Source organism: Ornithorhynchus anatinus, chromosome 1 (genome assembly GCF_004115215.2).
Source record: "Ornithorhynchus anatinus isolate Pmale09 chromosome 1, mOrnAna1.pri.v4, whole genome shotgun sequence".
Classification (NCBI taxonomy): Eukaryota; Metazoa; Chordata; class Mammalia; order Monotremata; family Ornithorhynchidae; genus Ornithorhynchus; species Ornithorhynchus anatinus.
In genome coordinates, this window is record NC_041728.1 from 126,760,378 (window position 1) to 126,771,279 (window position 10,902).

The following is a 10,902-nucleotide window of genomic DNA, read 5'->3' on the forward strand; positions in this document are numbered from 1 at the left end:
ATCATAAGAAAATGACTAGTTCCGGCCCCTGGTCCACTTGGACCAGGGTCCTGCCTCCAGTGGCCCCAAAGGACGTCTGAAGTGTGATGGCTGCCTGTCTTTGACATTTATCCTGATAGATAAGAAGGAACCATCTAACATCCGTAAATTTTTAAGAAATCCATTGAAGCCCTTCCAGCTATTTATTTACTTAACCATCCCCAAGTTTTCTATCATCACTAACTTCTTCTCCCTCTAATATCTTGCCTTTCCCTCTGCTAAACCATTTTGAAGCTCTCACCTGTGAATTTATCCAAACCACTCTTGACCCTATCAATATTTTATGATATTCTCTGCTTCCTAAACTTCCTGAAGTAGTGCATTCCATAAGCTTTCCACCTATTGCAAGAGTTATATTTTTTTTTCCTTTTGCTTTGAACTAATCACTTTCTTCAAGGGAAAAAAAAAACTAGCAACATGGAGAAAATCCCCTAGAATTAACTTTTTTTAATTTAGAAGAAACAAATGATACTAGAAAACTGTAATTTGTCCAGTCTTATTAATAAGATTAAGACCTCTGAAGTCAAAGAATTATCATAAATACAATCAATAGAATAGAATACAATCTCGTTATATCCCGGCTAGACTACTGTGTCAGCCTTCTCTCTGACCTCCCTTCCTCCTCTCTCGCCCCGCTCCGGTCTATTCTTCACTCCGCTGCCCGGCTCATCTTCCTGCAGAAACGATCTGGGCATGTCACTCCCCTTCTTAAACAACTCCAGTGGTTGCCTATCGACCTCCGCTCCAAACAAAAACTCCTCACTCTAGGCTTCAAGGCTCTCCATCACCTTGCACCTTCCTACCTCTCCTCCCTTCTCTCTTTCTACCGCCCACCCCGCACGCTCCACTCCTCTGCCGCCCACCTCCTCGCCGTCCCTCGGTCTCGCCTATCCCGCCGTCAACCCCTGGGTCACGTCCTCCCGCGGTCCTGGAACGCCCTCCCTCCTCACCTCCGCCAAACTGATTCTCTTTCCCTCTTCAAAACCTTACTTAAAAATCACCTCCTCCAAGAGGCCTTCCCAGACTGAGCTCCTCTTCCCTCTCTACTCCCTCTGCCATCCCCCCTTTACCTCTCCGCAGCTAAAGCCTCATTTTCCCCTTTTCCCTCTGCTCCTCCACCTCTCCCTTCCCATCCCCACAGCACTGTACTCGTCCGCTCAACTGTATATATTTTCATTACCCTATTTATTTTGTTAATGAATTGTACATCGCCTTGATTCTATTTAGTTGCCATTGTTTTTACGAGATGTTCTTCCCCTCGATGCTGTTTAGTGCCATTGTTCTTGTCTGTCCGTCTCCCCCGATTAGACTGTAAGCCCGTCAAACGGCAGGGACTGTCTCTATCTGTTGCCGACTTGTTCATCCCAAGCGCTTAGTACAGTGCTCTGCACATAGTAAGCGCTCAATAAATACTATTGAATGAATAGAATGAATAGAAGTGTCCCTGTTCTAAATGCTAGGAGAGGACAATGTGTTTAAGAAGACATGATCTCTGGCCTTCAGAAGCTTCCAATCTAGAGACAGACACTGAAATAAAATACAGGTAGGAATAAGCAATGGAGTATAACAATATGGACCCAAGCATTTGGGTGACATGAAAGTGCTGAAATGGTAATTGAATAGGTTTATAGGGTGGGGACATGAGAGATTCATCAGGTTGAGCATGTGATTTCTAAAAGGCTTCAAAGGTGGGGAGAACTATGGTATTCCTGATGTGAAATGGGAGGGAGTTCCAGGAAAATGGAGAGGATGAGAAAGAGATGAGTTGTGGGAGAAATGAGAAGGGACAGTGACTAGGTTGACTTGAGGGGAATGAAGCATGAGAACTGGGGTTTGATGGGAGAAGAATAAGGATAAGTAAAGAGGAGAAAACTGTTGAGTGTTTTAAAGCCAGTGGGCAGGAGTTTCTGTTGGGCGCAGAAGGGAATGAGCAATGATTAGAGGGTTTTTGATGAGTTGGGAGATGTGGGCAGAATGATGTTTTAGAAACAATAATCTGGGCCACAGAGTGCAGAAAAGAGAGAATAGAGGCATAGGGATTAGTGAGGAGGTTGTTGCAATAGTCGAGACATGGAATGACATGTCTGGATGAGTGAGTTGGTATTATTAATAATAATGTCAATAATAATGGTGGTATGTCTGTTTCAAGTGCAGTACTAAGCAATGCGGTAGATACAAGATCCCCTCTCAGGGTAGCACCTGGAGAGTTTCCAGTACTCTTACCAGTCTCGGCTACGGGAGGGAGTCAAGCAGAGGCATACCCATTCCATTCCTAGCTCGGTCAATGGCTAGAGAGTTGCAGGCAATCTGCTACAAGTCAAAACTCACCAATGCTGGGAAGCAGCAGCAGGGGAGAGAGTAGAGGGTGGAGACTCAGGTTTACTGCAAGGAAGGAGGCACTGATAAACCACTTTCTAATTTTTACCAAGAAAATTCTACGGATACACTACCAAAATGATTGCAGATGGAGAGCGAGGTGTTCTGGGAGAGATGTGTCCATGGTGTCGCTAAGGATCGAAAACAACTCTATGGCATAAAACAAGATACAACATAATCAGGTAGGACCCAATTCTTATCCCACATGGGACTCTCAGTATTAAGTAGGAGGGAAAACTTGGTAGTTAGGATAGAGAGGAAAGTGGGTGGATTCTGGAAATGTTGTGGAGGAAGAACTGACAGGATTTGGCAACTGATTGAATATGGGGGTGGAAAAAAAGAGAGGAGTCAAGGATAATGCCATGGTTACAGACTGAAAAGTGGAGAAGATTGTGGTTCTGTCAACTGAGGTGGATGAGTTAAAGAGGAGGAGGGGATTTTGGAGGAGAGATGAGGAATTTAATTTCAGACATATTGAGCGTGAGACAGAACAACCCAGTTATGATGTGCTGGAGGCAGGAGGAAATCTGACACTGTTGAAGGGGAAAAATTAATAATAATAATAATGATAGTGGTATTTGTTATACACTTACTATGTGCCAAGCACTGTAATAGTAATGGGGTAGATATTGTATAATCAGATTGGACATAGTCCCTATCCCACATGGGGCTCACAGTCTAGTGGGTAGGGAGAACAGGCATCAAACCCTCATTTTACAGATGTGGAAACTAAGGTACAGATAAATTAATCGAATTGCCCAAAGTCACACAGCCGATAAATGGAAGTACCAATATTAGAACCAAGGTCTTCTGACTCACAGGCCTGTTCATTTTCCAATAGAGCATGCTGCTTCAAGGGTGAGGCTAGTGAGGTAGATTAGGGAATCATCCATACAGATGTGAAAGTTCAAGCTGGGGGAGCAGAAGAGCTCTTAAAGGGAGCAAATTTAGATTGAGAATAAGATTCAGTAAGGAACTCAATCAACCCTCTACCCACTAGCCACACTGTCCCCTCACTATTATCTAGCCTGGATATTTCACTCCTCTGATATCAACATGCTCACTTGTGCCTTTCTCTCACCCTGATCCCTTACTCAAACCTTCCATCTTGCCTGGAACTTCTTCCCCTTTAATATCCAAATGACCCCCATTATTTCCATCTTCAAAGTCCTACCAAAATCATATCTCTTCCAGGAAGCCTTCCCTGACTAATCCCTCATCTCTCCACCCTATTCAGATAGGTATTCTCCCTAAACATGTAGGAACACATCCTACTCACACCAAAAGCACTTAGATACATATCCTTATGTTCAGTTGTTTTCCCCTACCTGTAATTCATTTTAATGCCTGTCTCTCCTAATAGGTTGTAAATTTCTCGAGTGCAGGGACTATGTCTACTTACTCTGGTGTAATAATAATTATGGTATTTGTTAAGTGCTTATTATATTCCAGGCACTCTACTAAGCACTGGGTTTACTACAAGCAAATCAAGTTGGACGCAGTCCCTGTCCCACGTGAGGTTCAAAGCCTCACTCCCCATTGTACAAATGAGGTAACGAAGCACAGAGAAGTGAAGTAACTTGTCCAAGATCACACAGTGGCGAGTAGTGGTGCCGGGATTAGAACCCATGACCTTCTGACTCCCAGGCCCTACTATATTATTATCCAAAGATCCTAGTACAGTATACTAGAGTAAGTAGACACAGTCCCTGCCCTCAAGGAATTTGTATAGTAAATGCTCAATAAATACAATTGATTGATTGAGAAACAGAACTAAGCCTCGAAGAACACCAATAGATAAGGAGTGTGAGGCAGAGAAGAGCCAGAAAAAGAGACTGAGAAGCACTGTGGCCTCCCAGAGAGAGGTAGGTCTGGAAGTCAGAGGACCTGTGTTCTAATCCTGGTTCCACCACTTGTTTGCTCTATGACCTTGGGCAAGTCACTCACCTTCTAGGCACCTCAGTTCCCTTATGTATAAATGGGGACTAAATCTGAGAGGATAGGTGGGACAAGGACTGTGTCCAACCCAATTATCTTGTATTCAACCCATTGCTTAGTACAGTGCCTGGCACATAGTAAGTGCTTAACAAAAACCATTAAAAAAGATCAGCTAAAGAGCTAGAAGGAGAACCAGGAGGGCAAAACTGTATCTGAAAAGCCAATGCTCAATAGCATTTCCAGGAGAGGAGAAAGGTCCATTTATTTATTTAATCCTATTTATTGAGCACTTACTGTGTGCAGTCCACATTGCCAAAGACAGCCAACATGTGAAAAAATATTAGGGTGGAAGAGAGTCCATAAGATTTAACAAGAAGGAGGTCATTGGTAACCTTGAAAAGAGAAGTCTCTGGATCTAATGCAAGTAATCCTTGAAGAGAGGGGAAAAAAGTGGGAAATTGTACCCCCAAACATACATTTAGCCTCTCAAAGGCAGTCTGTAAGATACCTAGCTCCTCGAGGCTATAAGCTCACTGTGGACAGGGAATATTCTGCCACCTCTGTACTCTCTCAATCACTTCGCACAGTGTTCTGCACAAAGTAAGCACTCAATAAATGTCATTGATTGATTAATTCATTGACACTGAGAAGATTCAGGACCCACTGGAAAAGAGGTATGAGAAGCAGCATGGCTCAGTGGAAAGAGCCCAGGCTTGAGAGTCAGAGGTCATGGGTTCTAATCCTGGATCCGCCACTTGTCAGCTGTGTGACTTTTGGTAAGTCACTTAACTTCTCTGTGCCTCAGTTCCCTCCTCTGCAAAATGGGGATTAAGACTGTGAGCCCCACATGGAACAACCTGATTACCTTGTACCCCCCCTCCCCACCAGTGTTTAGAACAGTGCTTGGCACATAGTAAGCGCTTAACAAATGCCATCATCATTATTATTATTATCTGGCCTCATCCTATCTCACTGTAAGGACTACATTTCAGAAACAACTCTGCCTTGTTTCTGCTGTAAAAAGGAAGCTGTCACTTAGCACTGCATGTTCCCTTACTTTGCCCCGTTTTCAAAAAATGCCCTAAGGATGGTCAAATCAATACCACTTATCGAACACCAACTGTGGGCAAAGTTGAAAACTCTGTAATACTGTAAAAGTCGTCAGTGATCATTACTACTCAGTTACAAATACATTTTCATCAGATACCTTCTTGAAAAGATGTCAACAAGGAGAATCTCCAACAAAATTGACTAAGGGATATCAGTAAACCTTTAAGGTACACAGTGGCAAAAGACCCTTCCCATGAAAAAAGTCCAATTTTCCACTTCCCTCGCTGCTGTTTTTTTCAGTAGGGAGCTCTGGACATAGTAAGTACTCAATAAATACCACTGATTGATTGACTGAGCTTATGTTATCTTGGACATGCTCAGGGGAACATATCCGTTCTAGCCTCTACTTAGACTTCGAGCTCCATGTAGGACTGTATTTGGCCTGATTATCTTATATCTATCCCAGCACTTAGAATAGTGCTCAATAAATACCATTAAAAAGTACACTCATCAATCAATTAATCAAGGGTATTTATTAAGGAATGACTATGTGTAGACCACCGTACTAAGGGCTGTACTAAGAGAGAGTACAATACAGCAGAATTAGCAGACACGTTCGCTGCCCTTAAACGACTCACACTGATACTCCTGGAAAGCTCTCAGCACTTGCCAAGTTCCAGCACAACCAATCTTAGGGGATGTATCAGGTGGAGAAGTGTTAATGTCTGTCTATTGTATTTTAAGATCGCCAGCCAATTCCATCTGTGTGCAACTCCTTGCTTTATGCTATCATGAGTCCTTTGGGAGTGAAACTCCCAATATTCATTCATTCATTCAATAGTATTTATTGAGCGCTTACTATGTGCAGAGCACTGTAGTAAGCACTTGGAATGTACAATTCGGCAACAGAGACAATGTCTCCCCCAATTAGACTGTAAGCCTGTTATACGGCATGGACTGTGTCTATCTGTTGCCGACTTGTTCATTCCAAGCACTTAGTACAGTGGTCTGCACATAGTAAGCGCTCAATAAATACTACTGAATGAATGAATGAATGAACAATTCCTGCCCAAATTTGGGCTTACAGTCTAATCGGGTGAGGCAGATGGACAAAATTCAAGACAAAATAATCATGATAAATAGAATCAAGGGGATGTATAAAATAAATAAGGTAATAAAAATATATACAAATGAGCACAATGCTGAGGGGAGGGGAAGGGAGAGGGGGAGGAGCAGAGGGAAAGGGGGCTTAGCTGAGGGGAGGTGAAAGGGGCAAGGGGAAGGAGCAGAGGGCAGAGGGGGAGCAGAGGGAAAAGTGGAAGCTCAGTTTGGGAAGGCCTCTTGGAGGAGGTGAGCTCTCAGTAGGGCTTTGAAGAGGGGAAGAGAGTTAGTTTGGCGGAGGTGAGGAGGGAGGGCATTCCAGGGCAGCGGTAGGGTGTGGGCCAGAGGTCAACAGCAGGATAGGCATGAACAGAGAATGGTGAGGAGGTGAGCGGCAGAGGAGCGGAGCGTGCGGGGTGGGCAGTAGAAAGAAAGAAGGGAGGAGAGGTAGGATGGGACAAGGTGATGGAGAGTCTTGAAGCCCAGAGTGAGAAGTTTTTGTTTCGTGCGGAGGTTGATGGCAACCACTGGAGGTTTTTAAGGAAGGGAGTGACATGCCCAGAGTGTTTCTGTAGGAAGATAAGCCAATCAGCGGAATGAAGAATAGACTGGAGTGGGGAGAGACAGGAGGAAGGGAGATCAGAGAGAAGGCTGACACAATAATCCAGGCGTGATATTATGAGAGCTTGTACCAGTACGATAGCCTTTTGGATGGAGAGGAAAGGACGGATCTTGGCAATAGTGTAAAGGTGAGACCGGCAGGCATTGGTGACGGATTGGATGTGTGGGGTGAATGAGAGAGCTGAGTCAACCAAGGTTGCGGGCTTGAGAGACAGGAAGGATGGTCGTACCATCCACAGTGACAGGGAAGTCAGGAAGAGGACAGGCCTTGGAAGGGAAGATAAGGAGCTCAGTTTTGGACATGTTGAGTTTTAGGTGGCGGGCAGACATCCAGGTGGAGATGTCCTGGAGGCGGGAGGAGATACGAGCCTGAAGGAAGGGGGAGAGAACAGGAGAGGAGATGTAGATTTATGTGTCATCTGCACAGAGATGATAGTTGAAGCCGTGGGAGTGAATGAGTTCAGCAAGGGAGTGAGAGTAGGTGGAGAACAGAAGAGGGCCAAGAATTGAGTGACTAGTAGCATGGAAGCAGCATGGCCTAGTGGATAGGACACGGGCCTTGAAGCCAGGAACACCTGGTTTCTAATCCCATCTCCACTGGTTGTCTGCTGTGGGACTTGCGCAAGTCACTTAATTTCTCTGGGCCTCAGTTACCTCATTTGTCAAATGAGGATTGAGACTGTGAGCCCCATTTGGGACAGGGACTGTGACCATCCTGATTAGCTTGTATCTACGTCAGCTCTTAGAACAGTACTTCACACAAAGTAAGTGCTTAACAAATACTACCGTATTATTATTATTATTATCTCTTAGGAGTAATCTGGTGAAAGGAGAGAACCCTAAGGGTAGCAAAGGGAGAGACGGGATTGACCGGTGTGGAGAAATAAGTTTAAGTAGAATGGCTTCTCCATTGGATGAATGAAAGGAGACATGCTCATGATTGAATGAATGAATCTACCCCAGTGCATAGAACAGTGCTTGACCCGTAGTAAATGCTTAACAAATATTATGAATAAGAAAACAAACAAAAAAGAAACAGAGAAGTTGAATGACTTGCCCAAAGTCACACAGCAAGCAATTGACAGAGCTGGGATTAGAACTCAAGTCCTCTGACTCCCAGGCCCAGGCTCTTTCCATTAAGCCATAGAGCTTCTCATTTGAACATCAGGGCAAAGAAGACAGCAAATTATGAACCAGTGGTGTGATTCATTGACTATGACACCTTTTGCATTACTACCAGGAGGGTAAAATTTGAGACTATTTTCGTATTTGAGCAGAAGGATACCAGTGGACCTCACCAGCACCTTGGAAGATAGTGGAATCAATTAAAAATAGCCTAGCATGTAGATTTCACTAAGGGCAGGTACCCTTTTAGTTTGGAAATGTAGAGAATCCCAAACACTTCATTTGTTTGGTCCCTGATGTAGTTTCTCGGGGGAGAGTAGTTGGCAACTGCAATCCTGAGTGTTATCTTTTACTAGTCCTTAATCCAACCAAAAAAAAAAATTAGGTAGTAAATAGGAGATGTTCATTCTTTCAGGTTACTGACTAGTGCCTGGTGATACTACAGGTCTTTCCTGTCTGGCATCCCCAGTGGCACCACCACCAGTACTATGCTGAGAAGCCGTGTGGCCCAGTGGAAAGAGCATTGGCTTGGGATGCAGAAGAACTGGGTTCTAATCCCAAAATTACCAGCTGCCTTCAGTCATGATCTGAAGCAAGTTACTAACTACTCTGTGCTTCAGTTCCCTCAACTATAAAATGGGGATTCAATGTCTGTTCTCTTTCTTACCTATATTGTGAGCTCTATGTAAGACAGGGATTGTCTTGTATCTACTCAATTGTTATTACAGAGTTCATTTTATTGTCATTAAATGCTTAACAAATACCATAATCATTATTATTATCTCAAAAGAGAGTCAGGCTTATCATCAATATCTGATCCTTTTTCACAAGTTAGAAGACTAACTACAAAAAATCGGAGAAACAGCATGGCCTACTGGATAGAGCTCAGGTTTAGGAGTCAGAAGGACCTGGACTTTAATTCCAGCTCTGCCACTTGTCTGCTGTGTCACCTTGGGCAGATCACTTAATGTATCTGTGCCTCAGTTACCTCATCAGCCAAGTGGGGATTATAAGACTTCTATCTCATGTGGGACATGGACTGTCTCCAACCTGATTATCTTGTATCTATCCAAGTGCTTATTACAGTGCCTAGCACATCGTAAGCACTTATATAGTAAATAAAAAATCCAAATACATAATAATAATAGTAATTATGGTATTTAAGTGCTTACTATGTGCCAAACACTGTTCTAAGCACTGGGGTAGATACAAGGTAATCAGGTTGTCCCAAGTGGGGCTCACAGTCTTAATCCCCATTTTACAGATGAGGTAACTGAGGCACAGAGAAGTCAAGTGATTTGCCCAAGGTCACACAGCAGACAAATGGCAGGGGTGGGATTAGAACCCATGATCTCTGACTGCCAAGCCCAGGCTCTTTCCACTGAGCCACGCTGCTTCTCTATCTACCCCAGTGCTTAGTACAATGCTTGACACTTAGTAACTGCTTAAGAAATACAACAATTGTTATCACATCTATCAACTCTATTATACTGTACTTTCCCAACTGTTTAGTACAGTGCTCTGTACACAGTAAGTGCTCAGTAAATATCAGTGACTGAATAAAGAAGTGTGAAGTATGAACAAAAGAATGTATGAGCTGTTGTGCCTGGATTAAAGATGAGAAATTGACTCAGTCTTCTTGTGCTTCTTTCTACTCTGGTATAGACCTTAGGGAGAGCAGGAGGATAAATTAGTTTCTGAGCAAACTGATAAGAGTAAGAGAAAAGTTTGCAAGCCAGATAGTAACTTAACTGATCTTTAAGAGGGAAAAACTTAGAGAAAATTCAGATCCTATCCTGGAAAGAGTGAAGGAAAGAAAACCATTTTCTGCTGAATCCAGAATAACATTCAAGCTCATCTTGGCACTTTGTGATTGCACACAGTAAGCGCTTAATAAATACCATTGATTGATTGATGATGATAGGTGGGATTGTTTGTGGCCTCCTTTTTTTAAAAAAAAAATGGCATTTTCCATCTCCAACAGTGAGAGCCAAGCCCTAACGGGAGCAGTTAACCCACAGAGTTTGCACAGCACCTGGGCAGTCCAGAAACTCTTGCTGGATTCTGAAACTGATCTTTGGCTGGCTTTGGAGCTTGGGAAGTCTGCAGCTGATTAGTTCTCCCTAGAAGGTGTATATCTTTTTGGCAAAAGGAAAGTCCTATATTATGTGTTTGGCCCATCATAAAAGAGTGGAGTGGGAGAGGGGATATAAGTTTTAAATGCATTCAATATATTTTCATGGTTCTTTACTACTTGGATCTGTGTTCGTTCCTCAGAAGGAAGTACTGATATCATTTCATTTGATATTTATTGGTAATTTGGCCCAAGACTGAGAAAGCACATTATAAACACTATGGATATTTTTGTTCCAGATACCTCCAAAGAGGTATAAGGTTGATAGCTGGAGAGCTGGGTCTCCAACAAGAATGTTAAATACAGCTGATTCTTAGGAAAACACATTCTCAAGGCCCACTAGATTTTTTTTTATATAGAGACTCAGGTTTGGGATCAATTAAATCCCTTCCAGATGTATGCTTATGGTCAGCTCAATCAATCAGTGTATTTATTGAACACTGGCTGTATTAAGCCCTTAGGAAAGTACAATGCAGGAGAGTTGGTAGGCATGATCCCTGCCTTCTAGGAGTTTTCAG

General features: G+C 43.2%; 1 long non-coding RNA gene across 2 annotated transcripts in view; it reads left to right on the top strand.

Annotated features, from left to right (window-relative positions):
* The window catches only part of LOC120638536, a 170,837-nt gene extending 161,660 nt beyond the window's left edge, over window positions 1-9,177 (top strand). Inside the window, exons 3-4 of one of the 2 annotated variants that reach the window (XR_005660239.1) lie at window positions 2,469-2,597; window positions 8,666-9,177. This is a non-coding gene — a long non-coding RNA (uncharacterized LOC120638536). The remainder of the gene's footprint in view (window positions 1-2,468; window positions 2,598-8,665) is intronic. The other variant, XR_005660240.1, reaches the window with a different exon arrangement.
* Window positions 9,178-10,902: the final 1,725 nt, after the last annotated feature.